The 19,815-nt window shown below is 42.8% G+C and overlaps 1 pseudogene; it reads right to left on the bottom strand.

Moving 5' to 3' along the window:
* Positions 1 to 811: 811 nt before the first annotated feature.
* LOC117089325 lies at positions 812 to 8,185 on the bottom strand (annotated as a pseudogene).
* Positions 8,186 to 19,815: the final 11,630 nt, after the last annotated feature.

Genomic DNA, 19,815 nt, shown 5'->3' with positions numbered 1-19,815 from the left:
TAGTGACAAAAATACATAAAATATCTAAAACCAGATGATTGGAGCAAGACGGCAGATAGATCCCATGCCCCACTCAACATTCCATTGAACTGGGAAGAAATGTTTTCAAGGGTCAATTCTTAACAGTAGAGGAAAATAGGAAAACAGGTCAGTGGTCCACCAGAAATATTGAGGCATTCCTGGGAGATAGAGTAGATGGGATCAGACTGATAGAGAAACCCAAGGAGACAAGACCACAGCTCAAATCACTGTAGGCAAGAGATGCTGTTTGGTTTTTGAGACAGAAACTTACTCTGTCGCCCAGGCTGGAGTGCGGTGGTGTGATATCAGCTCACTGCAGCATCTGTCTCCCAGGTTCAAGGGATTCTCCTGCTTCAGCCCCTGCACTAACTGGGATTCGCAGGCTCCAGCCACCATAGCCAGCTAATTTTTGTATTTTTAGTAGAGATGGGGGTTTCACCATGTAGGCCAGGCTGGTCTCGAAGTCCTGACCTCAAGTGATCTGCTTGCCTCAACCGCCCAAAGTGCTGGGATTACAGCATAATTCACTGTTTTTAATGAGTCATTGTCTTTGTTGTTTTTTAGGCTTTTAATTTTTGTTTTTTATTTCTGTGGATCCACAGTAGGTGTATATTCTTATGGGGTACGTGAGATGCTTTGACACAGGCATGCCATGCGTAATAATCACATCATGGAAAATAGGGTCTCCATCCCCTCACCATTTATCCTTGTGTTACAAACAATCCATTTACACTCTTTTAGTTTTTTTTAAATGTACAATTAAGTTATTATTGACTATAATCACCCTGTTGTGTGTAATTGTTTTGGGGGTACCAGGAACTGCACCCATAGACGATGACAAACTTAATCGATGAATGTTGTGTGTGTTCTGACTGCTCCACTGATAAGCTCTTCTCTTCTCTCTTCCTTTTCTTGGGCCTCCCTATTTCCTGAGACACAACAACACTGAAATTAGGACAATAAACAACACTACAGTGGCCGCCAAGTGTTCCATTGAAAGGAAGAGTCGCATGTCTCTCACATTAAATCAGAAGCTAGAAATGGCTAAGCTGAGTGGGGAAGGCATGCTGAAAGCCAAGACAGGCTGAAAGCTCGGCCTCTTGCACCAAACAGCCAAGCTGTGTATGCAAAGGAAAAGTTCTTGAAGGAAATAATAGTATATAATGCAAAGGAAAAGTTTTTGAAGGAAATAATAATACTAATACTCCAGTGAACAGAAGAATAAGAAAGCAAAACAGCCTTACTGCTGAAATAGAGAAAGTTTGAGTGGTCAGGATAGAACATGAAACCAGCCACAACATTCCCTTAAGCCAAAGTCTAATTCAGAGCAACACCCGAACTCTCTTCAAGTCCATGAAAGCTTGAGAGAGGTGAAGAAGCTGCAGAAGGAACGTATGAAGCTACCAGAGGTTGGTTTGTGAGGTTTAAGGAAAGAAGCCATCTCCATAACATAAAAATACAAGGAGAAGCCTGATGGAGAAGCTGTAGCAAGTTATCCAGAAGATCTAGCTAAGATCACTGATAAAGGTGGCTACACTAAACAACAGATTTTCAATATAGATAAAATAGCCTTCTATTGGAAGGTGATGCCATCTAAACCTTTCATAGCTAGAGAGGATTGACTCTAACTTTGAAAGAAGTTCTACTGTGGATAAAATGCTATCCAATAGCATCACATACTACAGAGAAATCTTTCATGAAAGGGAGAGCTAATTGATGTGGCAAATTTCATTGTTGTCTTCTTTTAAGAAACTGCCACAGCCACTCCACCCTTCAGCAACCACCACCTTGATCAGCCAGCAGCCATCAACACCGAGGCAAGACCCTCCACCAGAAAAAAGAGCATGACTCCCTGAAAGCTCAGAAGTTTGTTGGCATTTTTTTAAAGGTGCTTCTGCGTTTTATTTTAGTTCCCTCTTACAGTAAAATAGCATCTGGAGATGGTATTAAGACAGCTTAATATTGGAACAATTTAATCTTTGAAGGTCATGTTGTAGGAATGGCCAAGGGAAGCAAATAACATGTGATGTAAACACTTTTCTATGATACAGAGAGTAACATAGCATAGCTCCATCACTAAAAAACAGTGTAGCAATCTGGGGTAATAGCCTGGTGTGACATGAGGGCCCTGTCATTTATTTTTTTATTTGTATTTATTTATTTATTTTATTATTATACTTTAAGTTCTAGGGTACATGCGCATAATGTGCAGGTTTGTTACATATGTATACTTGTGCCATGTTGGTGTGCTGCACCCATCAACTCGTCAGCACCCATCAATTCGTCATTTATATCAGGTATAACTCCCAATGCAATCCCTCCCCCCTCCCCATGATAGGCCCCGGTGTTTGATGTTGTTAGCATTTTTAAACAATGAATTATTTTAAAATTAAGGTATGTATATTTTTAGACATAACGCTATTGCACATTTAGGAGACTACAGTATAGTGTAAACATAATGTTTTTATGCACTGTGAAACCCAACAAAAAAATGTGTGAGACTCTCTTTATTGCAGTGGTCTGGAACTGAACCTGCAATATCTCTGAAGTACACCTGTATTGGGTATCAGGCATTGAGCTGAGTAAGACATGATCCCAGGTTATCAAAGATAGAATTGCTTGAGCACATTTCATGTCATCAGGCTTCTAGATTTAATTTAATGCCTCCAAACAATCTATGAACTGTGATTCTTTATTTCCATCTTATGGACTAGGAATCTGGAATTGAGAAAATTTGGAAGACTTGACCCAAGTCACGTGGTTTTTTATATGGATGACAACTCCAGTCTGTGTCTCTGGAAGTCATGTCTAACATCTCATCTGGAGCTGGGCAAGCTCCTCAGCCCAGCCTGGATCCAGGCTTGTCTGGGATCCATGTCACATACCCAGTCCCCACACCTGAACATAGCCAGGGAAGCCAGAGGGGTTGTTCCCGATTTGTTTCCTTTTACCAGGTGTCTTGTTAATTTTCTCAGAGGTACTTGGTTTTCCTGGGGGGGCACAGCTGTTTCCCATCATTTTGTGGGCCAGATGCTTCTGACACTCCCTTCGAATCATTTCCTTCCTCTGCTGGCTTCTTGGGCATGATCTTTATAATGTGAAGGTCACAGATAAACAGTATCAGTGAAATTTCTATAGTGCTTTAGAGCTTACAAAGAATCTTCACATGCATTATCTTAGTCAATGTTCTCAACAATGCTGGAAGAGTTACACATGTCTAAATGAAGAGAAACCTGGGAGGTTAGAAGAAAAGGAATGCCCTAAGTGAATAGGGTTTCCTGGTTTATCTTCACACTCTTTTAAGACTGACATTCTTGCAAACAGCAAAAATCTCCATGTAATTGAGAGTTTGGTATACAGAAGATTTGGAGAAGAATAGCATTCTAAGAATTCACAAGGTCTACAAAGGGAAGATGTTCTGTAAAATACAAGGGATCCCATATAAGCTTGTAGACAGCTGCTGGGAGAGTAAATGTAAAAACATAGGGAGGTGACAAAACACTGCTGGGAAAGATGGTGTGGGGAGACGAATACAGGGAAGGGAGAGGTAAATAAATGGTTTGTTGAAATTAATCTAGACAGCAAAGAAAGCAGTATCAGATATGGCACCAACATTGAATGTGGAATTACCTGAGGTGACACTCATAACAATTCTGGTTGGACTGGGATGTGTCACTGACCACCAATCTTATGCTACTTTTTCTTCTTCTTCTTCTTCTCTTTTTTTATTTTTTTTTAGACGCTTTCTTACTCTCTTCCAGGCTGGAGTGCACTGGCGCCATCTTGGCTCATTGCAACATTCGACTCCTGCATTCAAGCGATTCTCCTTCCTCAGCCTCCAGAGTATCTGGGGCTACAGGCAGGCGCTACCACGCCCCGCTAAGTTTAGGATTTTTAGTAGAGACGAGGTTTCACCATGTTGGGCAGGATGGTCTCGATCTCTTGACCTTGTGATCTGCCCACCTAGGCCTCCCAAAGCGCTGGGATTACAGTCGTGAGCCACCATGCCCGGTCTTTAAGCTGCTTTGTATTCAGCTTTCTCACTTATGAAATAGTGAACAATACATGTAAAACAGACTAAGGGAAAGTCCTCTCTGAGCTTGTAAACCCTGTTTAAATGTAGTAATAATAACAATTAATACCTTTCATGATCCTCTTTGAATTCAGTCTCCACACTGGCAACCCAACTCCCAGATCCCTTTACCCTCTAAACCAGAGTTGAATCTGCACTTGTGGGATCACTCATTCAGGGGCCGCCAAGGGATCCCCTGGGCTGGGCTGGGGCTTCCGGATGCCCAGGGTGCAAACAAGGCCCTCAAGGAGCTCACAGTAGGGAGGGACCAACAGTCAAAGTGATTCCTAAGCCATGTGAGTGGCCCCGGTAACAGAGGAGAGGCCAGCTGGTCCTTCCTGTTGCGAGAGTGGGTGTCTCAACAGAAGCACCAGCAGGCCCTATGGGGTAAAGCCCTAGTGAGCAACATCTGAACTTCATAAACAAATGCAAACGTGAATGAGCTTTAAATGGCTTGGAGCTCTGAATTAGACTACCACTGCCACTGTGCCTCAGGAACATTAACATCTCTGTACCACGATAGCCTCATTTTATTATTATGTTGCTGTTAGCTAGGATCTATAACATGAACTATGATTCTTTACTTCCATTCGCGGATCAGGAATCTGGAGCTCAGGCAACTTAGAAGATTTGTGCCATGTCACGTGGCTTTTATATGGATGACAACCGAAGTGTGTGACTCATTATTATTTGGAGATAATAATAGAAACAACGTCATAGAGGTCTCCTTAAGGATTAAATAAATTAATCCATGTAAACTGCTTAAAATAGTATCTGGCATCTCTATGAAAACAGAAGAAGTATTAAGGATCACAACTCTTAGTATTATCAAGCCGTCGATGCTACATCAGGTGTTGTGATAGACATGGGGGGAAGGAGGCAACGAGGGCATTTTTGATATGCTCCCACTCTTACCAGTGTTCACATCCGTGAAGGGACAAAGGTTCTCTGGTCCTTTAGACTTGAGAGATACTCACCTTCGGGATGATTCTCTGAAGCCTGCCGAAAGTCATCTGAGGACGTTCAACTAAAAGAAGAACATCAGAATTTTTCTTTGTTGGTAAAGATTTCCAAACTCTAGAGAGACTTCTGTCACATGAGGGCATTCTGCAGCAGAGGGTTATGAGTCCACTCATTGTTGAGGAGTTATTTGAGATTTGCTTCTGAATTATGTTTAGTCACGGTTGGTCCATTTATCTGTGAGATCAGTTCAGACTTATCCATCTCATAGTTTATCAAATGGGGACTAAACCCCATCATAGTCTCATCTTATTCCATTACATATCTTTTACTTCTTCCCAAATAATTAAATTAAATTGATTGGTTGGGAATCTGAACTGTATCCACTCAAGAAGTACAACAACTAAAAATCACTGTACACTTCAAATGGGTGAATCTTATGGTATGTGAATTAAGCTGTTAAATGTGTGATGAACCATGGATGATTCAGTCCAGTGGCTCTGAAATATTTTCAATATAAAAAACAACTCCTTTAATGTCAAAAAATTGGCAGGTACTAAAGAACTGGATTTGCAGATCTCTTATAGTGATTGTGGGAGAATGTAGAATCTGTACTGCTTAGCTGGGGAGTAATAGGTCTATTGGAGACAGTTTGGACATTCTGACCTTGTCTTATAATTGTGTTGTCAGAGCAGAAGAGCAGGTAAACACATATGTCCCCTTAATAGTCCTGAAATGCACAAAGATCTCTACGCAAAGGGATCAGTCTTTCAAACTCACTTCCAAGCTCATCACGGAGAATTGGGTTGTTGGGAATGAGAAGGGTATTTGGTTTTGATAAAATACAGAAAAACAGCAATCTTTATTACATAATATGTCCATCACCCTCGCTCATAAGATACTTATCCAATACCCATATGCTGTTAATGAGATAAACTCTGGAAGTTTTTGGTGGATCTACAGTTTTAACATTTTCTTTCTTTTTTTTTTTTCACTTGTAACATTTTCTTAATTGTCCTCTGATTCATTAAGAGTGCTTAGAAGAACAACATGTTCTTTTAAAAAGAAATATTTCAAACACAGAAAAGTATAGGAAATAATATTGAGTCCAGTCAGATCTCAACATTGCCCCATAGCTATGTTAGGTCTGATTTATTTATTCAGAATATTAGAAATACTACAAACAGACCGGGCGTGGTAGCTCACACTGGTAATCCCAGCACTTTGGGAGGCTGAGGCGGGTGGATCACCTGAGGTCAGGCAATTTGAGACCAGCCTGGCCAACATGGTGAAACCCCTTCTTTACGAAAAATTTTAAAATTAGCTGGGTGCAGGGGTGGGCACCTGTAACCCCAGCTACTCGGGAGGCTGAGGCAGGAGAATCACTTGAACCCAGGAGGTGAAAGTTGGAGTGAGCTGAGATTGCCTTATTGCACTCCAGCCTGGGTGACAAGAGCGAACCTCCACCTCAAAAACAAACAAAACACACTATCAACAAGTCAAGGCTGAAGCTGTCTGTGCAGCACTCACCAATCCCTGCCTTCCCTCCTCCACTTACAGGCAGTCACCTTAATTTGATGGCTTTTTATTCACATTCATGTTTGTATACATTTACCATTTACTTATTATCCATAAAAATATATGGTGGTGATATGGTGACTTGCATGGTGGCTGAGGCGGGAGGATTGCTTGAAGCCCGGATTTCGAGGCTACAGTGAGCTATGATTGCATTACTGCACTCTAAGCTAGATGATAGAGTGAAAGTCTGACTCAAAAAAAAAAAAGAAAAAGAGAGAGAGAGAGAGAGAGACAAGCCGAGAGAAAGATGGTAGGGTAGGTGTGTGTGGTTTGGGGGGTTGGGGATAGGGTGCCAGGATGCCACAGAGACAACTTGTCTCATCAGAACAGATGCCAAAGGGAGAGAAACGTGCAGGATCCAGGTATGAGCTCCACTGTGGCCAGTCCCTGCCCTCATCCCTGACAGGATACAGAAGAGCAGAACACCCAGAAGCTGTCTTGCAAATTTTCTCTTCACAAAAGGAAAATGTGGGGTACTTTCTGCAGCCTAAAAAGTAGCCAAAGCAGGAAAAGGGATGCTCATGTGTCCCCAGACTTCTGTGTACCTAGAACTTTCTGTTACCTAGTTTAGTCATGACCTCATAGTTTATCTTCATATACACATAGATGATTTTCTCTGAGGCTTTCATCTTTTCCCACTCTTTCTTAGAGAAGTATTTGGCAATATCATCGAAGGCCTAGAAAAAAAAAGGAATTCTGGCAGTGACTCAGCTAGGCATGTCTGCCATTCAGCTGGAGCCGCTTCCTGTGTGCTGGATCTGGGAAGTGGGGATGATAATCCATCCTGGTTGAGCCATGGCTAACTGAGACACATCGGGGACCTACCCTAGCTTTCCCCTGCCACACAGTAGGGCTTTAATGCTGCTGGCTGGCTCTCTTCCCACCTTCCAGAATGGACTGAGGGTCACCAAATGAAGTGCAAGGTCACAGACTTGTCTCCAGGGATGCTAGGTGATGACAGAGTGAAGGTGGGGGGCTCCCAAGGGTCCAGATCTCCCCCGAGACCCTGCTCCTTGTCCCCAGTATCTCTGTCCTCCGCTCCTCAGAAACCTGCTCACTCCACACTGTCCCCTGGGCCACTACTGTACTCTCTCCAGGTCACCTCACCTTTTGTATCTTCTCTGGTATTTGAGCATCATCCCTGGACCTCTTTGCACAGGCGTCGTCTCTGTAATGGCACCAAGACCAGTCTGACCTGCAAGAGAAACAGCCTGAGTCTTTCCAGCCACAGGACCTTTGGTCCTATGGAGGGAGAAATCTGTGAAGGCCGGTCACACTCAGTCACCTGGAATCAGGTGTTGCATTTCTCCATCCAGGGCTTATCTGTCCGTGAGTAAGGGGAGAAGTCAGATGGAAACAGGGAGCCAGGGGTCTCTGGGAGAAGTGTTGATTGGGGATGACAGGTTTCCTATGGGCATAGCAGCCTTGAGTCTTTGGGAGGGGGTTGGCTACTGTTATTAGTAGTTTCCCTGGGACTGGGCTTACCCTGAAAGATGTACAGACCCCTGTTGGGGAGGCAGAGATGTGACTGTGTAATTGGATGAGTGGGGGCATTCTGACACCCCACCAACTCAATATATAAAGTCCCAGAGATAACATGGTCTCTCTGGTGATGGATCTGTTCAGGCAGAGGGATGGGGGCTTCTGTTCTGTTGAAGAAAAATGAGTATCTCTAATATTAACCGGTTTAGAGGCTATTGTTGGGTGACTTGTAATTATTAGAAGGAAGAGAGCTAGAATTTCTGAGACTACAAGAGCCCGCCATCACTTAGAGAGAATGTGGGGCATTTCAAGATGCAACAATCAGCCAGGCGCAGTGGTTCACACCTGTAATCCCAGCACACTGAACAATCCTTCTGCCTCGATCTCAGGACTACAGGCATGCACCATCCCGCCCGACTAAAATTTTTATTTTGATGTTTTAGTAGAGACGTTTTGCTATTTGACCAGGTTGGTCTTGATCCCTGGGCTCAAGCAATACTCCCCCCTCAGCTTTGAGATTACAGGCATGCAAACATCCTGCCTTTTGCTATGTTTCCCAGGCTGGTGAGCCACTGGGCCCAGTCAATAGTTCATTTTATTACTGAGTAGTATTCCAAGGTACAGATGTACCACAGTTCGACCATTTGCTTATTGTAGAACATATTGATATTTCCAGCTTTTGGCTATTACAGTAAAGCTGCGATGAACAATTATGTACAAGTTTCTGGATGGGCATACGTTTTAATTTCTCTGAAGTGTAATTGTTGAATTGTATGGTCATTACATGTTTCGTTTTATAAGAAACTACCAAACTGCTTTCCAGAGTGGCTGTAAGATTTTACCTTCCCAGAAGCATTTTACTAGATGTCCAGTTTCTCTGCATCCTTGTCACCATTTGGTGTTGTCACTATGTCTTTTATTTTAGCTATTGTAATAAGTGTGTAGTGATACCACATCGTGGTCTTAATTTGTATCTAATGAAGCAAATGAGTGTTGAACATCTTTTCATGTGCTTATTTGCTTGTTTCCTCTTCAGTGAAATGTATGTTCACATCTTTTCATGATTTTCTAATGGATTATTTGTTTGTATTTTTTACCATTGAGGTTTTTTTATTATTTTTTTTTTCTTGAGACAGAGTCTTGCTCTGTTACCCAGGCTGGAGTACAGTGGCACGATCTTGGCTCACTCCAATTTCCGCCTCCCAGGTTCTAGTGATTCTCATGTCTCAGCCTCCCACATAGATGGGATTACAGGCGGGCATCATCATGCAGTCTAATTTTTGTATTTTTTTGTAGAGATGGGTTTTTGCGATGTTTCCCAGGCTGGTCTCGAATTCCAGGCCTCAAGGGATCTGCCCTCCATCCACTTGACCTTCAATATGCTGAATTACAAGCTTGAGCCACCACGCTCAGCCTACCGTTGAGTTTTGAGAGTACTACACACACCATTTATATTCTGGATGTGAGTCCTCTTGGATATGTGGTTTGCAAACATTTTCTCCTAGTCCAGACCCTGATTTTTCGTCGTTTTAACAGGGTTTCTTGCAGAGCCAAAGTTTTAAATTGGATGTAATCTAATTTATTGTTTCCTTATGGATTATGCTTTTGAAACCGTTGACTATGCCCTAGATCTCAGACATTTGTCCTGTGCTTTCCTGCAAAAGTTTTCTTTTTTAGTTTTATATTTTAGATTTAAATCTATGATCCACTTGAGGTTTTTTTTTTGGTATAAAAATATGAAGATTAGGCCTTTTTTTTTTTTTTTTTTTTTTTTGCTATGGATATGCAACTGCTCCAGCACCATGTTAAGCAGACGATCCTTCTTCTTTTTGTCTCTTTGTAAAAAGTCAGTGTGGGGCTTTCTAGGTTCTCTATTTTGTCCAGTGATCTATGTGTCTATTCTCTCCAATACTCACAGTCTTGATTCCTGTAGCTATATAAGAAGTACTGAAATGTGGTAGAGCCATTCCTCCCACCTTATTCTTCTTTTCCAAAAATTGTCTTAGCTATATATATATATATATATATATATATAGAGAGAGAGAGAGAGGAGAGAGAGAGAGAGAGAGAGAGATGCCATCTGACTTGTGTTGCCCAAGCTGGAGTGCGGTGGGGTGATCTCAGCTCACTGCAACCTCCACCTCCCGGGTTCAAGTGATTCTCCTGTCTCTGCCTCCTGAGTAGCTGGGATTTCAGGTGCGTGCCACCACACCCAGCAAATTTTTGTATTTTTAGTAGAGAGGGGGTTTCACCATGTTGGCCAGGCTGGTCTTGAACTCCTGACTTCAAGGGATCCATGGGTCTCGGCCTCACAAAGTGCTGGGATTACAGGCGTGAGCCACCATGCCCAGCGTTGTCTAAGCTGTTGAAAATTTGTTACAGCAGCAATCAAAAATGAAAACACATGGAAACATTTATTAGTGAAATAAAATAGAAGGTCAAGAAACAGACGAATCTATATGCAAACTTCAGCATGCATTTCCAAACAGGGGCAAAAGATGATGGGTTGTATAATAAATGATTGCTTGACAAGTGTCTATCCATTTGAAAAAATGAAGATTAAATCCTTACTTTGAACCACATAAAATAATAAATTCTAAAAATTCAGTGACTTAAATGTGAAAACGTGAAGTCATAAAGAACTAGATGAAAATTTAGGAAAATATTACAGTGTAAGACATCTTGAGTTGGCATAGGCACTTCCTGACAGTACACCAAGGCTATGAACAATGAATCTGACATACTTAAAGATGTAAAAATTAAAGTATCATCTAATTCAAAAGACACCATAAACAACTGTTTAAAAAGGCAAATTTTGGGGAAATTGGTGAAGCATCCACAATAAATTAAAAGTAACCATCTCTAATATACAACAGAGCTTTTGCATATCAATAAGAGAAACTGGAACAACCCAATGAAAAAAATGTGTTCAGGCATGGCACTACTTCACTGTATAACAGAAAAGGATTACAAAATAGAATGTATTAAATAAAAATAATAAAGGAAATGGAGAATAGATCCCAGAAGTTTCAACATTCATCCAATAAAAGTTCCCGAGATACACCAGGGGCAGTGAATCATGCTGTAATCCCAGCACTTTGGGAAGCCGAGGTGGGTGTATCACCTGAGGTCAAGAGTTTGAGACCAGCCTGGCCAGTGTGGTGAAAACACCCATCTCTATAAAAATTTAAAAATTAGCCGGGCATAGTGGCTATGCCTGTAATCCTAGCTGCTAGCAGTGCTGAGGCAGGAAGATCACTTGGACCTGGGAGGTGGAAGTTGCAGTGAGCCAAGATTGTGCCACTGCACTCCAACCTGGGCAACAGAGTGAGACTCCATTTCAAGAAAAAAAAAAAAGAAGTTCCAGAGATAGAGAATAGAAAGACTGGGCCAGGCGCCGTGGCACGCCTGTAATCCCAGTACTTGGGAGGCCGAGGCAGGCAGATCACCTAAGGTCAGGAGTTTGAGATCAACCTGGCCAACATAGTGAAATCCCATTTTTACTAGGAGTTGTGGTGGACGCCTGAAATCCCAGCTATTTGGGAGTTCAGAACAGCTCCCAGTAACAAAACCCTTGATGGTTTGGCCCAACTCGGGGATGACATGTCTTCGAGTGGGAAAAGGTCAGAGGCCACAGATGGAGGATCAGCCCAAGTGGAGCTTTCTAAGTTGCATCCTTTTTTTTTTTTTTTTAATCCTTGTTTTCTGGAAGGCTTATTACCTGTTCTGTGAACATGTAGAGCAGACATGTGGAAGGGCAGACCCAGTGCTAACCCAAAGTGGCGTGATAACATTAAGGGCTTGGAAAGTTCCTAGAAAAAGTGCAGACTCATCAAAGCTGGCCAGTAACTGAGCATTCCTTTCCTACCTCTCCCTCTGACCTCTGAGCTAGGCAATTACAACCAATATCACTCACCCGTAGACTCCCTTCACACTGTAAGGCAGAAATCCTGTAAGGGTCTCTGGGGGCTCATAGGCTAGGGGCTGGAAAGAAGAATTGGCTCAGCTCAGCTCTAGAGGCTCTGTACCCTAAGACCTATCAATCCAGAAACCCTGAAACTCACGTGGAGTGTCTGGGCTGACACATCTTCCCAGGAAGAAAGAGTTATATAGAAAAACTATCGGATAGGCCAGGCATGGTGGCTCACGCCTGTAATCTCAGTACTTTGGAAGGCCGAGGTGGGACGATCACCTGAAGTCAAGAGTTTGAGACCAGCCTGGCCAACATGGCGAAACACCATCTCTACTAAAAATACAAAATTAGCTGGGCGTGGTGGTGCACGCCTGTAACCCCAGCTAGTCAGGAGGCTGGGGCAGGAGAATCACTTGAACCTGAGAGGCAGAGGTTGCAGTGAGGTGAGATCACACCAATGCACTTCAGCCTGGGCAACAATAGTGAATCTGTCTTAACAACAGCAACAACAAAAAGGCCGGGCATGGAGTCTCACGCCTGTAATTCCAACACGTTGGGAGGCTGAGGCAGGCAGCTTACCTGAGGTCAGGAGTTTGAGACCAGCCTGGCCAACATGGTGAAACCCCGTCTATACTAAAAATGCAAAAATTAGCCTGGCATAGGGTCACACGCCTGTGGTCCCAGCTACTCAAGGAGCTGAAGAAGGAGAATTGCTTGGACTCAGGAGGCAGAGGTGCAGTGAGCCAAGATCGAGTCACTGCACTCCAGCCTGGGTGAAAGAGCAAGACTCTGTCTCAAATAAATAAATAAAAAGAAAACCTATTGCATAGATTGGATGTGAAAATATTAACTGCTCAAATACATAATTCAGTGGAATAGGTTGGATATTAAAACTGATATAGTTGAAAAAGCAATTACTAAGTTGAGGAAATGAGTCTAAAGAATTCATAAAAGTAAGATGATTTATTAAGTTAGATTGGAAAGTCATTAAAATAGAAAATAAACAGTTAAAAAAAGAATTCATAAAGTAATCGGTAATGGATAAGATGAAGTAAATGAAAGAAAAGTTAATTAGTAGGGAGGATAGAAGAACAAATGTTGAAATACATCTAATAGTAGCCTTATAAGAAAAGACTATAGTCATTAAAAAGGAGAGTGTACTTAAACAAGTAATGAATGAGAAGTTCTCAGATTATACAAATATCTTAAGATTTAAAGGGATCATCGTACACACACACACACAAGAACAGTGAAACGAAAAATTGTGAAAGACAAAAAAAAGTTTTTTAAATGATCAGAGAGAAATAGCAGATTACTTACAAAGGAAAAATATTTAAACCTTCATCAGATCTCTCAAACACCACACTGGAGGCAAGGATACAGTGGTATAATAACTCCAGTGTTGAACGAAAGGAATTTTTTTTTTTTTGAAACAGAGTCTTGCTTTGTCACTCACGCTGGCATGCAGTGGCATGATCTCTAATCACTGTAACCTCTGCCTCCCAGTTTCAAGTGATTCTCCTCCTTAGCCTCCTGAGTAGCTACAGGTGCACACACACAACACAGAGCTAATTTTGTACTTTTAGTAGAGATGGGGTCTCACCATGTTGTGACCAGGCTGATCTCGAACTCCTGACCTGGGAGTGATCTACCCAACGTGGCCTCCCAATGAGTGCCCTAGGATTATATAGTGCTACAGCGGATGATCGAAGGAGATTTATTGTTAGCTTTGATGGTGTCCAGCAAGAAAGGCAAAATAGTGGATTTAGTACACTTGGCCAGTAGTGACAAACACTTCAACGAGTTATGAAGCGGACATAAAGCAAAAAGTATTTATTGCACTTATTAAAGGTTATAAGAAAGGGCAGCTGCAGTGGCTCATGCCTGTAATCCCAGCACTTTGGGAGCCAAGGCAAGGGGAGTGGTTGACACCAGGAATTCAAGACCAGCCTGGGCAACATGGCGAAACCCTGTCTCTACAAAACATACAAAATTAGACGGGCATTTCAAGTTCCTGAGTCTGTAGAGAATTAAAAAAAAAAATACCTGGGTGTGGTAGTGCATACCTGTAGTCCCAGCTACTTGGGAGGCTGGGGCAGGAAGATTGCTTGGCCCTGGAGTTTGAGGCTGCAGTGAGCTAGGATTGGGTCACTGCACTCCAGCCTGAGTGACAGAGTGAGACTTTGTCTCTGAAAATAAAAAAAGATAGTAAGGACAATTTTACTACTATGATAAGTACAGGGACCACTGCAATGGGGTCCTGCTGTGGGAGAGTGATATTAGGATATTAGGATTGACTTCAACTCCACCGAGGACAAGTGGGGATTTGTAGTCAAGGAGTAGAAGCGGGCGATCAGAAGATGGGAAATTACTTGGAGGACACCTCAGGGGCAGGGAGACTCAGGTAAAACTGACTTGACAGGATTTTTGCTGAAACAGGCTAAATGGGCAGGGTCCCTGGATGAAGGACAGAGCCCGAGGTTGGGACCTAGTCAGAAACAGGACTCAGAGGAGCCCCACTCAAGTTTGGTCGAAGGAGAGTGTCTCTGTCCGAAAGCATGAGCAATAAAGTCAACAGCAGTAAAATGAATGGATCACAAAGGAGAATTTTTGTTCATTGCTAAGCAGGACTCTGCTTTAACCATTGTGAAACTTTATTATGTGAAGTGAGTCGTTCTTGGTTTTTTTTTAAGTTCTTATTTGCAGAGGAAGACTTCAGGTACTATGCTTCAGAGAGAACAGGTTGTAAAAGTTTGTTTTTTTTTTCTTTTTGAGATGGATGGAGTCTCACTATGTTGCCAGGCTAGAGTAACAGTGGCTCCTTCTCCGCTCACTGCAACCTCCAGCTCCCGGGTCAAATGATTCTCTTGCCTGAGCCTCCTGAGTAGCTGAGACTACAGGTGTGTGCCACCATGCCCAGCTAATTTTTTTGTATTTTTAGTAGAGACAGGGTTTCACCGTGTTAGCCAGGATGGTGTTCATCTCCTGACCTCATGATCCACCCTCCTCACCCCCCTAAAGTGCTGGGATTACAAGGGCGAGCCACTGCGCCAGCCAACATGTTCTTATCAGACTTGAGGTCTGTGTTGATGTTGATGCCAGAGAGGTATAATGAGGCATGCCTGACCCCTACTTCCTGTCATGGCCTGAAACCATCTCTCAGATTAAATTTTAAAAGAGCCCTGGCTGAGGAGGAAATGCATTCAGATGGTTGGGGGCAGAGGGCTTAGGATTTTATTTTTTATTTACAAGTCCTATAAAATAAAACTGCATAAATTTTAAAGAACAAGTCTCGTGCCTGATGTATGGACCACACAAAAAGTTCACCAAACTGTCCAATGCCATAACCAGAGACATTCGAATGACAAATCAGGATGAGAAGTTGATGTTTCCACACTGTAGACAGCTTTTCCCAAGACGTCAGAATAAGTCTTCATATCATAATGAGACTCTTACCCTTTAATGTCTACATTTTTCACTTGACAGAACCTGATCCCTAAATCCTTTACTTCAACTAGTGGTCCCTTTTATAGAGTTGGCACACTGCTTTAATTCAACCCAGTCCTAAAATGCTACTCAAAGATTCCAAGAGGCCTCATTCACTTTCCCCACAATCTTTTGATTTGCTTAGTTGGTGGCCTCTAGGCTTGGGATCTTCATTCAAAACCATTGTACAAACCAAATTTATTATACTATTGCTAATTATAGCTGGGTGCAGTGGCTCACGTCGGTAATCCCAGCATTTTGGGATGCCAAGGAGGGCAGATCACTTGAGGACAGGAGTTCAAGACAAGCCTGGCCAACATGGTGAAACCCGTCTCTACAAAAACACAAAAATTAGCTGGGCGTGGTGGGGGCACCTGTAATCCCAGCTACTCAGGAGGCTGAGGCACAAGAATCACTTGAAACTGGGAGGTGGAAGTTGCAGCGAGCAACCTTGCTCACTGCAGTGGCTGCATCGCACCACTGCACACCACCCTGGGCGACAGAGGAACACTCCATCTCAGAAAAACAAAAACAAAAATGAAAACTTAATAAATGCAGTCAGGAAACTATTTAAACACAAAATCTCCATTTTTTTGACTGATTGTTTAAAAGAAAAACAGATCAACATGTTAAGAAAACCTATTTCAAACCCAGAGGAGCAGACTCGCCCTGCTTCAGTGCACCCCTGACACTAATGTTCAATTTTTAGAAAAAACCAATAAACAATTTCTTTTCAATCAAAACCAATCTGATCATATGTAAGACTCCTTTCCCAAGGCTCTTCTTCATAAACCCTCAACAACTTGCCTAGAGATTCCATCATTTTATCACCCCCCGTCTTAGTCCCATAATTTTTCATTTTTATATTGGACTCCAATATAAGTACCAGTAAAATGTTAAAGGAAAGGGATAAACTGAGGAAAGGACTCTTAAGCAAAAAGGATCCAGGGAAATTCTCAGCCTATCAAGATTTCAAAAGACACTAAAATTAGGAGAGGCACTGCCAGGAAGGTATGCTGTAGAAAGTCAAGAATGGGGCCATGTTTGCTAGTGCTGAAGAGACTAGGCACATGACTCCAGGAGCTCTTCCACTATGCTCAGCCATAGCCGGTAATAGAAATGATATTATCTGGGAAAGATCCACAAAGGACCTGCTGGTCTAAAGGTGTGAATCATTATGACATACATTCTGAGAGGAGGGCTATGGGACCAGAGGGGAGAGCTTCAAGCTACAGAGGATTTTTCTGAGTCCTTGAAACCAAATGGAATTTGTCCTGCTAGATTTCAAAATGGTTGGAAGCAGCGACTCCTTCCTTTCTTCCATTTTCTCCCATTTGAAATGGAAACATCTGTAACTATTATCCTACGCCTGTCCCGCCACTGTATTTTGGAACAGATAACTTGTTTTCTAGGGTCACGAATTCACAACAGGAGAATTTTGCCCCAGGATGTTCATAACCAGAGTCTCATCCATATCTGTTTTAGATGAGGAGACTTGGTACTTCTGAATGATTATTTGGATAAGATGTCGGACGTCAGCGAATGTTGCACGGTTTGAGACATTTGAGGATTTGGGGACGGGGGGGTGCATGTATTCTGCATGTGGGAGAGATGTGAATCCTCGGGGGCCAGAGGGCAGGCTGTGGTAGACTGAACAATGCCCCTCCAAAAGATAGCCACACGGTAACCCCTGGAACCTGTGAGTGTTAACTTACAACAAAAAAAGTGATTATGCTGGTCAGGTGTGGTGGCTCACACCTGTAATCCCAGCACTTTGGGAGGCGAGGTGGGTGGGTCACGAGGTCAGGAGTTCAAGACCAGCCTGGCCAAGATGGTGAAACCCTGTCTCTACTAAAAATACAAAAATTAGCTAAGCATGGTGGCAGACACCTGTAATCCCAGCTACTCGGGAGGCTGAGGCAGAGAATTGCTTGAACCCAGGAGGCAGAACTTGCAGTGAGCTGAGATCACACCTCTGCACGCCAGCCTGGGTGACATAGTGAGACCCCGTCTCAAAAAAAAAAAAGAAAAAAGTAATTGTGTTAAAGATACTGAGATGGGGGAGATTCTCCTGGATTATCTGGATGGGCCCGAAATGTAACATTGAATGTCCTTATCAGATTGAGGCAGGGAGATCTGACACAGACAGAAGAGAAGAAGGCAGTATGACTGCCATGATTTGAATGTCCCACCAAAACTGGTGTTGAAATGTAATTGCCATTGTAACAATATAAGAGGTGGGACTGTGAGGAAGTAATAATGCCATTATCAAAAGATTGGATTAGTTATCACGAAACTGGGCTTGTTATAAGGGGAGTTTAGCCACATTTTCTCTGTCTGTCTCCTGCACTTGCTTTTGTCTTTCATCCTTCCATCATGGCACAACATTACCAGATGCCAACACCATGCTCTTGGACTCCCAGCCTCTAGAACTGTACACTAAATAAACTTCTATCCTTTATAAATTACCCAATTTGTGGTATTCCGTTATAGTAACAGAAAACAAACAAAGGCAATGACCATGGAGATTGAGATTAGAGTGATGCACCCTGCATTAGTCCATTCTCATGCTGCTATAAAGAACTGCCCGAGACTGGGTAATTTATAAAGGAAAGAGATTTAACTGACTCACAGTTCCGCATGGTGGGGAGGCCTCAGGAAACAATCATGGCCAAAGGTGAAGAGGAAGCAAATACTTTCTTCACATGGTGGCAGGAGACAGAAGTGCCAGCAGGGGAAATGCCAGACTCTTATAAAACCATCAGATCTCGTGAGAACTCACTGTCACAAGAAGAGCAAGGGGAAAACCTCCCCCACTGGGATTTTTAATCCATGGGGATTACAATTTGAGATGAGATTATGGAAATTATTTTAATTAAAAATAAATAAATACATAAATAAAAGCACAGATTTTGGACTCAATTCAACTTCTGGGTGAATCCCAGCTGTGTCACCCACTGACCTTGAGCAGACTGCTTAATTCTCTGAGCCTCAGTCTCAACATCTGCACACTGGGGATGATAATAGTATTTAACTCAAAGAAGTTGTGAAAATCATTGGAAGATGCACATAAAGGGCTTTGTGCTGGGCTCAAGGGCCATTGCCTTGTCCCTGCCTTAAGAGATCTCCCGTCATCTGGGGGGATCTTAGAGAGATCAGGGCTGTACATGGAAAGCCTAGAAAGGAATGGGGGACTTGTTGGAGGTGCTAGGGATGGGGGTAAGGGAGACTTCTTAGACAAATGGACTTACGAGCTCCCTGACGAACACAGTGGGCCCTAATTACATACTCTTTTCAATACTATTATTATAAATATTATTAATATCAATGGGTAAAATATATTTCTGGTTTTTTGGTCTTTTAGATAAAAACATATATAGAAGTGGATTTTTTTAGTTTAAATTTCTTTTTAAAAAATTTTTTTATAGAGATGGGGGTATCACTATGTATCCCAGATTGTTCTGGAACTCCTGGCCTCAAGTGATCCTTCCACCTCGTGCCTCACCCTCTCAAAGTGTTGGGATTACAGGCATGAGCCACTGGGACTGGCTCACTGAAATTTTTCTTTCTTTCTTTCTCTCTATCTCTCTCTCTTTTTTTTTTTTGGACAAGATCTTGCTCTGTGGCCCAGGTAGGCAGCAGTTGCCGAATCATGGCTCACTGTAACCTCGTACTCCTGGGCTCAAGCAATCTTCCTAACCCAGCCTCCTGAGTAACGGACTACAGGCACACTACCCACCACGCTAATTTTATTTTGTGTGTGTGTAGAAAAAATAGACAAGGTATGGCTCTGTTGTCCAGGCTGGGGTGCACTGGCATGATCGTGGCTCACTGCAACCGCTGCCTCCTGGGTTCAAGCGATCCACCAGCTGTGGCCTCCCAAAGTGCTGGCAATACAAGAGTGAGCCACCGCGCCCAGCCCAAATTTCCTACATTACTAAAGAGTTCCTAGGAAAAATCCCATACACGAAAAAGTTAGAAACTGACAGGAAGGATTTGAGATGGCGACCTGCTTCGTATACACTGCTTATTAAAACTGGATAACAATGCACCACGGGGGGTGGTGGGGGCGATAGGAAAAATGGAAAGACAAAACCAGCCCATGCGTACTCTGATTTTGAAAGAATTTAAAGAGAAAATTAGAGCATACGTACTCTGAACTTGAAGTCCCATCCCAGGGGATGCTTTAGGCGGGAAAACCAGAGTCTCTGCCCTCACTTTGAGAAGGTTCTGTCCCTGGAGCCTGGACTGAGAGACTCCACATCAGCTTGGCTGGTCCCGCCTACTGTTCTGACTTCTAATT

Source organism: Trachypithecus francoisi, unplaced genomic scaffold (assembly GCF_009764315.1).
Source record: "Trachypithecus francoisi isolate TF-2019V2 unplaced genomic scaffold, Tfra_2.0 Contig00821, whole genome shotgun sequence".
NCBI lineage: Eukaryota > Metazoa > Chordata > Mammalia > Primates > Cercopithecidae > Trachypithecus > Trachypithecus francoisi.
This window is presented reverse-complemented; position numbering and strand designations above follow the sequence as displayed.